Here is a 16,679-nt window from a genome sequence, read left to right as displayed (position 1 = left end):
GAGGGAGAGAAAGCAAGAGAGGCGGGAGGCTAGAGTGAAGAATATTATGCTTCTGTCTCCTCACTCTGTGCTTCCTTGCCACAACTTAGTGCTTCTACCGTTTTAAAGTTGATCTTTCTTTTTTATTGTTCCATGTGAATGTGAATTTATACATTGTTATTTAGAAAGTACATCTTATTTTAAAACATGTAACAAAAAATTGGGGACATTTCGGGGGGCTAGAACAAATTAATAGATAAGAGCGATTTGAGTTAACTGAACAAATTATACTCTTGACTCAAGGTACCGCTTGATGTATTGAGGTATCTTACTGATCCCCCACTTTTGCTACAAAAGCATGATATATTAAAAAAAAATCTCAAAAACTCAAGCAAAATTATTTCACCAACATAAAATTTATATTTATTTGAATTCACAGTTTACAACACAGAATATAACTGTGAGAACAGGGGCTCCAAAAGGAATTAATGTTGGTTTATTTTTTTTATTTTTTTTATTTATTTGCTTTATTTCTATACCGCATTTTTCAGCCTCAGGTGGCGACTCAATGCGGTTTACACAGTGCAATTTATCATAACAATAACAAGTGGTTAAAACACATCATAAACAACAGATAACAACAATTAATTATCCTATCAACGCCTCAATACAATCAGAATCCGTTCTCAATATCCTTATGCCATTCCAGTGTTCGATATGCCGTCTTCTTAAGTTTAGCTCTGTCATCATGTGTGCTTTCTACTAGTCATTACCTAAAACCAATAGTAGAAAGGGGATGGGCACTGTATGCATGCACACTCTTGTGTGATTATTTTGATATTAATTTCAGTATTAGGTGGACATCTTCTTATATATCAAGGCTTTACAATCTCACTTCTTTTAATTCTGCCAAAAGCTGAATTCGGTTCTTTTAAACTACTTTAATTTTTATCCTTTGCTTTTGTAATTTTTATTTTGCAAGCTACTTCAGAGAAGCATATATATCCAAACACATAAAAAGATGAGCAATCAACATGCAAATCTGTTACTAATGCTCTTAACGTGATTGCAGTTATAATCCACATTAGTCAAGAAAAAGATTTACTTTTGGTGCTACTTTGCTGACGTCAGGAATGGGCTGCCAACTAGAAGCAGATGTAAAAGAGTGTGGCTTGGATAGAGCCTAAGCACCATGATTTCTCAAGGACAGACATGCTGCTTTCTATAAACCATAAACCAAAAGAATTCATATACCTAAGTACAAACATACATTAAAAATACCAAGGAGTCTAAATCAAAATTACACAACCTTCTCAGAAGAACTACATAAAGACCTGGCTAAAATACAACTCTGGAATTGTATGCAGTCAAATTCATAGGAAGTAACTTGCACTTTCCCTTGGTGTTAGTGTGTTAATCTACTGCAAATCCTCCAGAAATCTCTCAATGTATTTCAACCTATTTTCTGCCATCCCCATGCTACTCTTTTCCTAAATATATATGATGATGTAGGATTTTTTTTTTCTAATTTGGGCACTATTATGAAAAGGAACTTTGGCTATATACAGTTTTTAATGTATAACTTACACATCTGGTAGTGAGCTATAAAGATGGTTTCTCCACCTCTCCACCCACCCTTCCCCAACAGCTATAGGGTATGATTGTACTGCAAGTTTCACAACGTTTTTCCCCTTGAGAACATAACGTCAGCACTAAGAGATGTAGAAGAGTTGTCTTGCTAATAAACTTCTCAATTCAGTGGAAATGTTTATACATCATTGTTTACACGTCCAAGCCAAACTGTTGTTATTCCAACAATTACAATGGGTTATCTGCCTTCACTAGTGGTGACTCAGACCTTAAGAGTAGTTAAGCAATATGGAAATTCTCCAACTGACATTAAATCTCTGGTGTGACCACAACTACTGAGATTTCAGCCACACATACACTTTAATAAAGATATGTCTTAAAAGCTCAAGGAAACCTTGACAGAACCAGTCAACGGTCTGGGGACTTTAATGTTCTTGAAAGATGAAATATACATGCTTAATTATTTTTATTGGAGATTGGATTGACCTGTTATGAAAACCAAGCAACAAATATTAAGGAACAAGTTTTATACAGGGGGAAATAACTCCCTAGGCACACAGATCTACAGTATTTTCAAAAAACTACCTTTCTTTTCACATTGCTATGAAAGCACTTTGAAGTGAATGCTTATTTCCATGTTCAAAATTTCAACTAAGTCCTCTGCATACTCTGAACTGATGATGCTCTTTTAAAATTGTTCAATACTGGATGCGATCAAAGAAAATGAGGACTTCTCTCAAACCTGCCCCCTCACACACACAGAGAGACACAAAATAAAGGAACTATATACTATATGTAGGGAAAGCAGAATTAGCTAGACTAAAGTATGTTCTTATTTCTGTTCCTGATCAGAACATTAAAAAAATTAAAATGCACCTTTAAATGCCATTATCATTTCTCACATGAAGACAAGGCAAATTCCACTAAGAAGGCAATGCTGAGGGGCACATTTTAAATCTTTACTATCCAAGATAATCCAACTTTGAACAGCTTTCAACCTCAGAAAACTTTTACTTACTTTTTGACAACAGAAAACGGCAAAGTTTGCTACACAGACAAAGTAACAAAGATCTAAAGCAAAGTTAAAACGTCTACCCCAAGTCAATTTCTCTTACTTTCTAAAGAGGAAATCCAGTCAGGAACAAGTTAAAATTCAAATTTCCTCTAATAGAAGGGAGAAAACGAAAAGTCCTTATTCCAAACAAAGGAAACCATAAAACTACACAAAGTTCCAAATTTGTTGGTTCCAAGTAGAATAGACCCACTAAATCAACAAAAACTTGGTCAATCAACCCTTATTTAGGTTCCGCTGATTCTAAGAGACTGCTGTAATAGAGACTAACACTTAAATTCATCAGAGTAAATTTAGAGTTTAAAAATTATTTCATAAAGATGAATGACAAACTATAAAGACTTTCATAAACTACATATACGAGAGAGCAAAAAGTGATTTCCTCTCTTCAAGAGCTGTCAGCATTAAGTTCAATTACTGTAAACCAGGTCAGCACAACTTTTATTTTTAAATATTTTTTGTAAAGGTGGTATACAGAATGTAAAAGAAAAAAAATTCAAATACACATAATACATCTGTCCACCAAACCGACCCCTCCCCCCATCATGAACCACTAACAGGTGTGCACAACTCATCAGTAGTAAGGGCCAAAATTAAAATAGCCTACACTTCTTCAGGCTACAGACAACTTTCCAAGTAAAGATATAATTAATGATTAAACTATTTTGCATAAAAGCTGTATTATTATAAAGGGAATTTTCAATTAATATTAATTTATTACACTTATAGAGCCTGGATGGCGATCTGTCAGAAGAGCTTTAACTGTGCATTACTGCTTGATGGGGGGTTGGACTGGATGGCCCTTGGATTCCCTGATGCTATAGCTGCATTTGGCTCTGGGTGGGATGTTTTTTGCTTTGAACATTGGTGTGAGCTTCCTCTGACAACTCCAAGGTAAGAAACCAAAGCCTTCCTCATGTATACAGGTGTTGTAGTTGTCTCTTCAGTCCACTGCCACTCCTAACCCTCCATCACCCAGCCAGACCAACACAGATCTTCCCAGTAAGAGAAAGAGAACAGACTTTAGTCTCGGGCTGGGTCTGAACTGCAATTGAACTACATTATATGGGTCTATAATGCCATTCCAAACTGCATTATATCTCAGTGTAGATCCAGCCTCTGTCCCATCTAAGTATATAATCTAAATGATTTCCATCCTTGTGAACATCTAAGAGCCATCATGCCTCTTTTAACAGGAAAGGACCATATTATAGGTAACACAAAGAGTTCTTCTCTATGTGAAAGGAAGCAGTACATTCTAAATGTGAGATGTACTACATTTAGAATTAGTTGGGAGAGCAAGCTGGAGCTTGATCTAATTTATTAGCCTATTACTTACTGAGAGATGCTCCTATCAAAGGCATCCATGGCCATGGGAAAAAAAACCCAGTTTGTACTGTCTTACAAAGGTAGAATTTCCAAGTTGTCATCTAGTAGATCTTTGCTATTGGCACACTGGTATGGAAGACAGCTCAAGTTGCTGTGTTCTTTATTGAATGCATGAATATGTGTACCGGTAATGGCATGCCCATAGAGTTGTAACAGGTGCTAATACATTTTTGATCCATCTACTTAAGGTCCATCTACTTCCTTCATGGTATAGTGCATGTCCAGCAAATGCCAAATCTTCTCTTAGGTCTAAAAGTCTTGGGCAAAAGGAAGCCAGGATGACCTCCTATTTGCTACAGAATAGGGAGTTCACCTACAGAATGAAGGCAGATTCCAATATCAGAAGAAAAGTCAAACCTGCAACACATAACTCCCTACTAGTGGACAATTCACCAGTCTGGAAGCTCAGAGTGCTAACTGCTGTTAACAGGAGAGCTTTAGATACCTCCCTGATAGGCTTAAACGGTGGCACCATGAGGGCCTTGATGACAGTTTGGAGATCCCACTAAAGAAATTTGTGGGTTGTTGGGGTAATTGTGCTAGGACCTTGACAAAACATTATAAATTCAGGTGATATGCAATCCTAAGACCCTTCTGAGGGGAAAGGATGGACATGACAATTGCCACCTGTCCCTTGACTGTATTAGGTCTTAATTATTTTTTTTACTCCTCAGAGAAACTCCAGGAGCAAGGAAATGGAAACTTCCATGAAATCCCTCTTCTGACATATGCATCAGAATCAAAACTCTCAAACACTGAACTCATACTGCCTGTTGGTGAATGCTCTTCTTGACAACAAAACAGTCTCTGCTACCTTGTCAGAACATCTGGCATAAGCAACAACAAAAAAAAGCAAGAGTGAGCTGAGAAAATCAGTTTATGCAAATAAACTTCCATCAAATGGAGAGAGATCAGGAAGTCGCCAGGCTAAATAGTCTGGAGGATACTCTTCAGTGTCACCATACTGAAGCACAGCTTCTTGAAGAACCTGTTTAACCTTCACTTGCAAAGAACTAATATTTTTGGGAAGTAGACAAATATTGGAATGGCATCCCTCAAAATTATTTGAGTGAGGCACATTCTTTGTCACTCCTATCTGGACTAGATAGCCTACAGTCTCTAGAAAGAGTTTATGTTTGTAAGGTTTCTTGGATCTGGATGAGTCAATGGAGGCATCTGGTGGTATCTGAGCAAATTCGATATTGCAGTCTATATCCAAGAAGGCCTACTCCCATGTGCACATAAATTACTTTAGCTTGCCTCCTATCTAGAGACTCATGTCATGTTTGCTGGAGTCTGCCTGGAGCCTTGCTGAATTTTGCCAAGTATTGCTGTCTGGACTAACAACTGCTAGTACCCTCTAAATTCCATGGGTCTAGTTGATTTCCTGGGATGAGATAGCTAGACGAAAAGATGCCTGCTCATGCCCCTTCCTTCCTTCCATTGATCATGATCTTCCTTTTATCCCTGGTGTCCGCTAGCACCAGATCTTTAGCCACACCAGCCCCCTCATGGTAACTGCAGAAGACTGTGCTCTGAACTGGATACATTAAGGCTGGTATCATTGGCAAAAGTAGAAACCTTTAGCAGATTGTTGTCACTTTGTCTGATTTTGACTGGTTCTTGAGAAATGATCTTGATCAAGGTCTCCGTCAGGACAATCTATTTGCTGGCAATCTCTCAACTCTAAAGGCACCCTTAAGGAGATTAAAGGCACCCTTAAGGACATCAATCAGAGGAAAGCTTCTCGCCATGGTAAATGGAGCGACTCTGGCCCTTGTGGCCAGAGTCGAGCACAGCCTCCAAGATGCCGGAAATAAGATGGGGAAAAACTGCCTTTACCTCTGTTTGTGTTGTCTGTCCTTATTAACTGTATAATCAACATTGAAGGTTTGCCGTATGTGTGTTCTGTAAGCCGCTCTGAGACCCCTTCAGGGTGAGAAAGGGGGGATATATATACTGTAAATAAAAATTGTGGGGAAGGGGATCTGAAATATTGTGATGGTGGTAACTGCTGAACTCTGAGATAGGAAGAGGGTTGGGCTAACACTAAAGAAGTTATTCAGTCATGTATAAGACTATGGAGAACTTGACTATCACAACCACATAGCACAAGGCAATGACTATTCAGAATTCCTATTGATTTACAATGAATTTACTCCTAGGTAAGTATGTATAAGATTGAAATCCAAAACAGATATATTTAAAAAATTAAAATGCCAGTTTAGTTTAATATACACTGCAGAACTGAGAAAAAAGGTTGGATTTGTCATTCATTCCTATATCCCAATGCTAATTTTCAAAAGAGTAAGTGGAAAATTTAAGTAAAGGGTTGATGAAATTGGGATTAAAATCCTAGAAAAAGAAAACACAGAAGACTTACAGTCAATTCCAAATTTTGTGCATACAGACTATATACTGTATAATCAAATTCTGTATATTTCTGTGCTTTTACACAAACAGGAAACACACTACACTAGGGACTAATTGACATTGGGAAAATGAATGTATTCCACTGAGAGACGTGTTCTTCTATGTTATTTTCCCAACCACTTGAAATCTACAAGCTATTTTGTTTTAGATGTGTCACTGAAGTCCAAGCCATCTGATTTTAAGTGAATGATCCATTCAGAGACAATTCCCAGCAGTCATGAAATATAATAAATAGGATTTAGTTAAAAGTGCGAGGCATACATAAAATAAGGTATAACTAAAGTGATCACCAAAACTGCACACCATTAACCACATGAGGCTCATATTTTCCAATTCAGAAAACATAATCCACTGAAGAAGACAATACAATGTTTGTAAAATCACATGCAATGAGTAAAGAGGAGGCAGATAAATTATCTCCCAAAATACTATCACACTGAGTCAACTAAAAAAAAGTCTGATGAAAGGTTCAAATTGCTGAGAGAGCCACAACTAGACATTGCTTTTTAATATAAAAAGGAGTTAGTTTAATTTAGTAAGTTCTAACAGCTGCCCTGTACACTCAGGTCCACTGTAGGACATTTACTTCAACCAGCCAAAACTTGACTAACAACTGCCACCACTAGATTGCGGAATGACTTGCCAGAAGAGATTCAACATCTAAACAAGCTGTCAGAATTTAAAACAGAATTAAAGACCTATCTCTTCCAGCAGGCTACCCAGTTAATTTTAAACTATGAATTTTAAATTGGCATTTTATTGGAATTAATATCTTGTTTTTAATGATTTTGTGTTTTTAATCTATGTATTTTAACTATGTTGCACCTCCCCCCCAAGACTTGAGGAGAGGAAGGTAAGAATTATTATTATTATTATTATTATTATTATTATTATTATTATTATTGTTATTACTGTTATTATTATCATGAGACAAGCAACAAATTATGTTATCATTCATGCCTTACTAGAGAGTCTTCTCTATATGATGCCTACAGAATATTAGGCTTTGCTAGATCTTACAAAATTCCTAGCAACGTGCAAATAAATATTGAACATGCTGTTAGCATTATGTGCTTGCCACCTCCCACCACTACCTTGTGTTCCATTTTTCCCTTCATCAAAAGCTGCACTATGAACTATTTTGCCCTCATGCAGGATTTCTGTAGGTGTCTCAAAGGTTCTCAATGTACCAAGCAGCTGATGATTCATAGGGACCAGGCTGTGAATATATGTTTCTCATCTAATTAACATGAATGCTGGCATTCTGGTAGCTCTGTGCATTAATAAGAAAACTAGACAGAAGAATACATTGTGTTTATCTGCCAGAGAAGTTACTGAGTACCTCAGATGAACCATATGTAAGTACATACGCATATGAAATATATATGTCAAAGAGTCTTCACCTCTGATCCTAAAATAAGTTACCTAAAGAAATTGAGGGAGTTAAAGATTAACATTTATCCTTCCCGCATGTCCCTAAAAAACTCAGAGGCGTATCCTGAAGAATAAGAGATGGGATACAAGAGATTTCTAGAAGTTAAATCATCAAAACTCAAAGTAATTCTAATTTGGGGAAAATTTTCCCATTCTGCTGGAACCCTATACTAACACTGTTCAGAAAAGTCACTTGAATCCGGGGTTGGGAAGAGGGGGCGACAAACGTGCTTTCCCTGAGCTTTCTTACATTAATTCAACTTAAAAGCCAAACCTAATGCTAGAAAATATGTGCATACTGCAGAATACTCCATATCGTTGTAATTGTTATTATCCCATAGATTTTTCAAAATGCTGAATAGTGCAAAACAAATATTTCAGGCATGTTTTAACGTAATTATAAAAGGCTACTCCTTGTAAAGGAGCTACAAAAATACTATGAAATATTTTAATCATGGCAGTTTTTAGTATGCTATTCCATATGCCATCCGTTATAAAAATATTTGATATAAATCCTAGGTTAGTACTAGGACAAACCCTATTGAATCAACTGAATTTACCTACATGCAGACTCATCATTCAAGAATTGATTCTATGGGTGTACTTTGGATTATTTAACGTACATGATCATGTAGACAAATCTATATTCAAATTATTCAAATGACTCAAATGTATTTTTCAATAATAATAAATAAATCTTTATTTATATCCCGCTTTTCTCCCACAAAGGGACCCAAAACAGCTTCCAACATATTAAATACAGTAAAAAAACAACAGCAATTAAAACAAATATATAAACCAATAAATAAACATTAATATGCATTTAAATAAATCTTTGCAACTCCCCGCCCCACAAAAACAAACCCAGGATTATACATTATCCTGGGACTAATAAATAATACTTTGTGGATATAGTTAATGGAAAAAACACAATTACATGTTGCTATCATTAGGCTGTTTGATGTTGAAACATATTCAAAATGGGAAATTTAAGGAAGCTCTCCTATTTTCAGAATATGACACAAGATAGAATTCTAACTATGGATTACAAAGTACATCAAAAATGATTATATAGTCCAATTTAGATTATCATTTTGAGTACAGCAGCTATAGCATAAGAGAAGCCTACCTGTTGATGTGTTTTTAATGTGTTGTGCCATGAGGAGAGGCGAGTACCAAATAACATTATTATTGTTATTATCATCATCATCATCACCACCACCTCTACTAGCCTCCAAGTCTAGTAGGTCCTGAAAGCTGAATCATGCACACGCTACTGCATGCTCATAAGCAACACAATCCAGACAAAATAATGATTACAGGCTCTAAAATCAATTTGTATCTTGGAATGGAGTTAGTGATTTCTTCCTTTAAGTTCATCACATTAAAAGTTCTTGTACAATTGACTGTGTACTTAGGGCTTTCTAGGCTGGTTTCTATACCACCAAAATAATCCTTCAGTAATTCAGAGTATTCTGCCTCTAATTGTCTCTTCTTCTTAGTGCTACATATATTCATAACACACCACACTGATATTGCAATAATTGCTACACATTTCACCTTTCCAAATTCAAATTGTGACTCTGTTTTCTCTTTCTCCTGGGGACCACCACCCACTATCAAGCTGAGCCCAGCCATGAATGAGATTAACAGTGAGAGAGTAGATCATACAGGGTGAGGCAGCATAACTTCCTTTTTTAAAATGCGTGCCATTCAGTCGGTTGAAGACGTAGCGGAGCGCAAGTGGTCTCATTCGAGAGGCGGGAGTATAAAGTTTTGTCCTGACAGAGTTCCATCATGTGTTGGAACAGTGAGGAGTGTGCTTTTGCTGTTGAGACCTACTTTTCGAGTGGATTTGGAGTGGCCGGCCCACTCTCCAAATTTGGCCCTTTGTGATTTTTTTCTATGGGTTTTTTTGAAATCCCGTGTTTATGTGAACCGTCCAAGGACCCTACAAGATTTGAAGACCAACATCCAGGAAGAAATTGCCAACATAACGCCTGCTATGCTGGCAAGAGTCATGACAAATGCCAGAAATCGGTTTACTCAGTGTATGGAGAATGGAGAATGGGGGATGTCACCTACCTAATTTGATCTTCAAAACTATGTAAAACAAAACTTTAGGTATGCGCCTACATTATAAAAAAATAAAATATTCTGATTCATACAATGGGTTTTATTAAGTTTTGAAAATAGGAAGTTATGCTGCCTCACCCTGTAGTTCTTGCCACTGAAAAGTCCAAATAAACTGTATTTTCTTAGGGCTGCCAAAGCATCACCACTGCCTTTCCTGTCAAGCACCTCTGTATGTAGGTGAATCCATTTATCTCGTGGCTGGGCACCTTGTTCTGATCCTAAAGCACACAATTTTGCAATCGAGTCTCTAGTGGGAATACTAGGCAGGGAAGGCAGTGGTGGTGCTTTGATGACTCCAAAGCTACCTTTTCAGTTGTGGAGGCCCCAATCTACACATTTTCTTTTTTAAAATGGTAGCATATGCTACCTACTAGTCTGTGCCGCCTCCTCCATATCACTCTGATCAAGATTGATACAGTAGAAAAACAACGTTTTTCTTGGAAACTGTAGGGCAAGAAGTGAGTTTTAAAACAAAAACATTAAAATCTTAGGGTGTACCTATACTGAATTGAGCCATTTTAAATACCATGGCTCAATGCTATGAAATCAAGGGAGTGTAATTTGGTGAGGAACTAGCACTCCCTAACAGAGAAGGGGACCCCCCGGTGGCACAATGGGTTAAGCCTTCTGTTGGCAGGACTGCTGATCGAAAGGTCAGCGGTTCAAATCTGAGAAGTGGGGTGAGCTCCCATGCCTGGTGTAGATGCACATTGAAAGAAGTACCTTCACTATTAAAAAGATTGTATTATCCTGCGCTCCTACATTAAATAAAATTTAATGGGTATTTTACTGCTAGAAAGAAGATAACTGAACATACATATTTTATTTATTTATTTATTTATTTATTTATTTATTTATGGCATTTATAGCCTGCCTTTCTCATCCTTACGGCAATATATATATGGTTTGACATCACTTTTACTGTCATGGTTCAATGCTATGGAATCATGGGATTAGTTCTTCGGTGAGGCACCAGCACTCTTTGGTAGAGATGACTGAAAACACTACAACTCCAAAGATTCTACAGTATCGAGATATAGTAATTAGAGTTGTGTCATACCACACTTTTAAGCTGTTGGAATACCTCCCCACTCATTCACTGTTATACAGGTGGTCCCAAAGTTATAAAGTAGATAGGTTCTGTAGGTTTGTTCTTAAGCTGAATTTGTATGCAAGTCAGAACAGGTACATTTTTATGTATAACTCCAACCATGTATGCAGATAGATAGATACTAGGCTTGGGTAACCACGGAAAAATTTGGTTCTAAACTCGTTTCGTTTTTAGGGGGGCCCTTGCGTTTCGTTTTTTTAAAGAATTCCGAAATTTTCCTTTAAAAAAGTTTGAAATATATGAAATTTCGTAAAATTACGAGTCGATTTGTTAATGGCGGACGCGATTGCGCAATATGCTAAAAAAAAAACCTCCAAATGGGATAGGGAGCTTCTGAAGTTTCCCTCTCTCCCTCTGTTGTTGACTGTTGGTGTGATAATTTATTTTTTATCACTGATAAAACAAACAACAACTCTAAAACTTGCACCAGACATACGGAAATAATTACGAAACAATTTTGAAACAATTTTGAACCAATTACGAAACAATACAAAATAAATTGGAAAAATTGTTTCGATTTTTAATTACTCCTCACAGTAGTCCTGCATGGCTCAATATTGGATCGTAAGCTAATTTAAATACGAATTAATAACGAATTACGAAATTAACGAACGAAACCGCCCAAGCCTAATAGATACATAGACAGACAGACACAAGTTTTGGATAGAATAGGGAAGGGTTAATACCCCTGTGGTATCTCTTTTGCTATCTGAGCCCCTGCTCAGAAGACTTCACTTCACTTTCTATCCCTGTGATTACTGAATTTTGAAAAAAAAATGGCTTGCTGTGGAAACAAGAACTGGTGGTAAAGCTTCAATTGTTACCCTTTCCCACATAATAACTCTTTCAGGAGTCTATTTCTCACATCCTGTTGTCTTACCCCCCCCCCTTCACTATGAAACGTTTTGGTTGCTGTGAGTTTTCCGAGCTATATGGCCATGTTCCAGAAGCATTCTCCTCTGACATTTCACCCACATACATGGCAGGCATCCTCAGAGGTTATGAGGTCTGTTGGAAACTGGGCAAATGGGGTTTATATATCTGTGGAATGTCCAGGGTGGGAGAAAGAACTCTTGTCAGTTTGAGGCAAGTGTGAATGTTGCAACTGGCCACCTTGATTAGCACTGAATTACCTTACAGTTTCAAAGCCTGGCTGTTTCCTGCCTGGGGGAATTCTTTATTGGGAAGTGCTAGCTGGCCCTCTGGCCCTGATTGATTCCTGCCTGGAATACCCCTGTTTTTTGAGTGTTGCTCTTTATTTACTGTCCTGCTTTTAGAGTTTTTAAATACTGATAGCCAGATTTTTTTTAGGTGGCTCTGATTGTTTGCAAGTTAGATGTTTGTAACTTGGGAACTGCCCGTATTCACTTACTTAACCCTCCCCCTAACAGTCTGCAACAGGAAATCCATATTTTCTTTCTTTCTAGGGACCATATGGGGTGGGGTGGGGAGATCCATACTCACTTCTGTTCTGGAGTAGGAGCACAGGAAACAGTGTAAGTTGCATGTTTGTAAGTTGAATGTTTGTAACTTGAGAACTGCCTGTATTCACTTACTTAACCCTCCCCCTAACAGTCTACAACAGGAAGTCCATGTTTTCTTTTTTTCTAGGGACTGTCTGGGGTAGGACAGGGCAGGGGGGGGGGGAGATCCATACTCACTCCTGTTCTGGAGTAGGAGCACAGGAAACAGTGAAAGTGCTTCTACACTCTTTTATTTTAAATCAGTGGTTCTCAACCTGTGGACTGCAAGAACGAAAATCCGGTCCACGAACCTCCTTCCTCTTTATTTATTTATTTAATTTTATTTCCGCTCCTTTCCACAGAGCTGACCAACCCCACCCCTTTTGGTACAAACATTGGAGAGTGATCCCTGGTCAAAGCAGTACCTGGTCAAAAAAAGGTTGGGAACACTGTTTTAAATGCATCTCTAGACTACAGAATGAATACAGTTTGACACCACTTGGACCGCGGTCAAAGTGGTCCTCAGTCAAGGCGGGTCCTGGTCAAAGCGGGCCTTGGTCAAAAAAAGGTTAGGAACTACTGTTTTAAATACCTTTCTACACTACAAAATGAATGCAGTTTGACACCACTGAGCCCTGGTCAAAGTGGTCGCCAGTCAAAGTGGACCCCAGTCAAGGCGGGCCCTGGTCAAAAAAAGATTGGGAACCACTGTTTTCAATGCATCTCTACACTACAGAATGAATGCAGTTTGACACCACTTGGGCCCTGGCCAGACAAGGCAGACCCTGGTCAAAAAAAGTTTGGGAATTACTGTTTTAAATGCATCTCTACATTATGGAATGAATGAAGTTTGACACCACTTGGGCCGCAATCAATGTGGGCCCTGGTCAAAGCATTCCTTGGTCAAAGTGGGCCTTGGAAAAATAAGGTTGGGAACCATTCTTTTAAATGCATTTCTGCACTACAGAATGAGTGCAATTTGACACCACTTGGGCCCACGTCAGACGGGCCCTGGTCAAATAAAGGTTGGGAACCACTGTTTAAATGTATCTCTACACTACAGAATGAATGCAGTTTGACACCACTGGGGCCCCAGTCAAAGTGGACCCCAGTCAAGGTGGGCCCTGGTCAAAAAAATGTTGGGAGCCACTGTTTTAAATGCATATCTACACGATAGAATTAATAAAGTTTGACACCACTTGCGCCCAGTTCAAAGTGATCCCTGGTCAAAGCGTTCCTTGGTCAAAGTGGGCCTTGGTCAAAAAAAGGGTTAGGAACCATTGTTTTAAATGCATTTCTGCAAGACAGAATGAGTGCAATTTGACAACACTTGGGCCTCGGTCATACGGGCCCTGGTCAAAAAAAGGTTGAGAACCACTGTATGCATCTCTACACTATAGAATGAATAAAGTTTGACACCACTTGTGCCCCGTTCAAAGCGTTCCTTGGTCAAAGCAGGCCCTGGTCAAAAAAAAGAGTGGGAACCATTGTTTTAAATGCATCTCTGCACTACAGAATGAGTGCAATATGACAACACTTGCGCCCTGTTCAAAGTGGTCCCTGGTCAAAGCGTTCCTTGGTCAAAGTGGGCCTTGGTCAATGCAGGCCCTGGTCAAAAAAAAGGTTGGGAACAATTGTTTTAAATGCATCGCTGCACTACAGAATGAGTGCAATTTGACACCACTTGGGCCTCGGTCATGCGGGCCCTGGTCAAAAAAAAGTTGGGAACCACTGTTTTCAATGCATCTCTACACTATAGAATGAATAAAGTTTGACACCACTTGAGCCCCGTTCAAAGTGGTCCAAGGTCAAAGCATTCCTTGGTCAAAGTAGGCCTTGGTCAAAGCGGGCTCTGGTCAAAAAAAGGTTGGGAACAATTGTTTTAAATGCACCTCTGCACTACAGCATGAGTGCAATTTGACACCACTTGGGCCCAGGTCATGTGGACCCAGGTCAAAAAAAGGTTGGGAACCACTGTTTAAATGTATCTCTACACTACAGAATGAATGCAGTTTGACACCACTGGGGCCCCGGTCAAAGTGGACCCCAGTCAAGGTGGGCCCTGGTCAAAAAAATGTTGGGAGCCACTGTTTTAAATGCATATCTACACGATAGAATTAATAAAGTTTGACACCACTTGCGCCCAGTTCAAAGTGATCCCTGGTCAAAGCGTTCCTTGGTCAAAGTGGGCCTTGGTCAAAAAAAGGGTTAGGAACCATTGTTTTAAATGCATTTCTGCAAGACAGAATGAGTGCAATTTGACAACACTTGGGCCTCGGTCATACGGGCCCTGGTCAAAAAAAGGTCGGGAACCACTGTTTTTAATGCATCTCTACACTATAGAATGAATAAAGTTTGACACCACTTGCGCCCCGTTCAAACTGGTCCCTGATCAAAGCGTTCCTTGGTCAAAGCTGGCCCTGGTCAAAAAAAGGCTGGGAACCACTATTTTAAATGCATCTCTGCACTACAGAATGAGTGCAATTTCACACCACTTGGGCCCCGGTCAAAGTGGTCCCCGGTCAAAGTGGACCCCAGTCAAGGCGGGCCCATGAATGCAGTTTACCACCACTCGGGCCCTGGTTAAAGTGGTCCCTAGTCAAGGTGGGCTCTGGTCAAATAAAGGTTGTGAACCACTGTGTTATATGCATCTCTATACTACAGAATGAATGCAGTTTGACACCACTTGGGCCCTGGTCAAAGTGGTCCCCAGTCAAAGTGGGCCCTGGTCAAAGCGGGCCTTGGTCAAAAAAAGGTTGGGAACCATTGTTTTAAATGCATCTCTGCACTACATAATGAATGCAGTTTGGCACCACTTGGGCCCTGGTCAAAGTGGTACCCAGTCAAAGCAGGCCTTGGTCAAAGTGGGCCTTGGTCAAAAAAAGGTTGGGAACCACTGTGTTATATGCATCTCTATACTACAGAATGAATGCAGTTTGGCACCACTTGGGCCCTGGTCAAAGTGGTCCCCAGTCAAAGCAGGCCTTGGTCAAAAAAAAGGTTGGGAACCATTGTTTTAAATGCATCTCTGTACTACAGAATGAATGCAGTTTGCCACCACTTGGAACTACCATGGCTCAATGCTATGGAAACATGAGAGCTGTAGCTTCAGCCGTGCTGGTGCCTCACCAAACTACAACTCCCAGGATCCAATCGCATGGAGCCATGGCAGCTCAAGCAGTGCCAAGCTGCATTCAACCACCAGTGTAATTATTATGCTGCAGAGTGGGAGAAAAGCACGACAGAAAGGCGGGGGCGTTGAGGGAAAGGAAAGAGAGAGAGAGAGAAAGAAGTCTTGAGGCTGAGGAGAGGGAAGGGGGTGGAGAGGCTTTTCTAGAGGCATCCACAGCAGAGGAGGCAGGGATCCAACACTGGGAGGCTGAGGGATAAAGTCCCTGGTGAGGAGGGAGGAGGAAGGAGGCCTTGGCGGTGGGTCACTGCATGAAACTGAGGGGAGTGTTTATTTTATTTCATTTGGGAGATTCCCAGAGGATAAAGGGCGCGGCTGGGGCCTCTCTTGAGGGGCGGTTCCCTCCTGCTGCCCCATGCATGGAGGAGCTCCTTCTTACTGCTGCTGCTGGCACGTTTCCCTCACGCCAGGCCGAAGCCTCCCTCTTCTTACTCACCTGGTCACGCCCTCATCCCTGTCGCCGGTGTGTTTAATAAATAATGGCGGCCTTCTTCTCCTCCTCCTCCTCCTTTTCCTTCGTCTTCTTCAACCAAGAGAGGAAACTTCCCTCAGAGAGAGAGAGAGCAAAGGCACCCCTCCACTGCTTCCGACTCTGCTGCTGCTGCTGCCGCCACCGGCTCGGCTCCTCACAGCCACGGAAGCTCCCACCCACCAACCACTGAGACTGACAGGCCAGGCAGCCAATCGGCGTGCGCGGAGGCGGATTAAGCGGCGCGCGAGCACCCGTCAACGGCCGGCCGAGTGACTCACGCGCGGAAAGGGGCGGGGCGGCCCAAGGTGACTGAGGTAGCAAGCGGCCAATTACAGCAGAGGAATTATGTCATCGGCTGTAGGTAAAGGCTTTTTCTTTTTTTTAAGCGTCGTGATTAGAAAGGAAGGGCG

General features: G+C 40.0%; 1 long non-coding RNA gene across 1 annotated transcript in view; it reads right to left on the bottom strand.

Moving 5' to 3' along the window:
* Positions 1–16,444, bottom strand: part of LOC132775973 (uncharacterized) — a 33,181-nt gene extending 16,737 nt beyond the window's left edge. The window contains exon 1 of the long non-coding RNA XR_009631575.2: positions 16,234–16,444. This is a non-coding gene — a long non-coding RNA (uncharacterized lncRNA). The remainder of the gene's footprint in view (positions 1–16,233) is intronic.
* Positions 16,445–16,679: the final 235 nt, after the last annotated feature.

The sequence above is a fragment of the Anolis sagrei genome, chromosome 5 (assembly GCF_037176765.1).
Source record: "Anolis sagrei isolate rAnoSag1 chromosome 5, rAnoSag1.mat, whole genome shotgun sequence".
Lineage (NCBI taxonomy): Eukaryota > Metazoa > Chordata > Lepidosauria > Squamata > Dactyloidae > Anolis > Anolis sagrei.
Note: the sequence above shows the minus strand (reverse complement) of the source record. Positions and strands in the feature narration are given on the sequence as shown.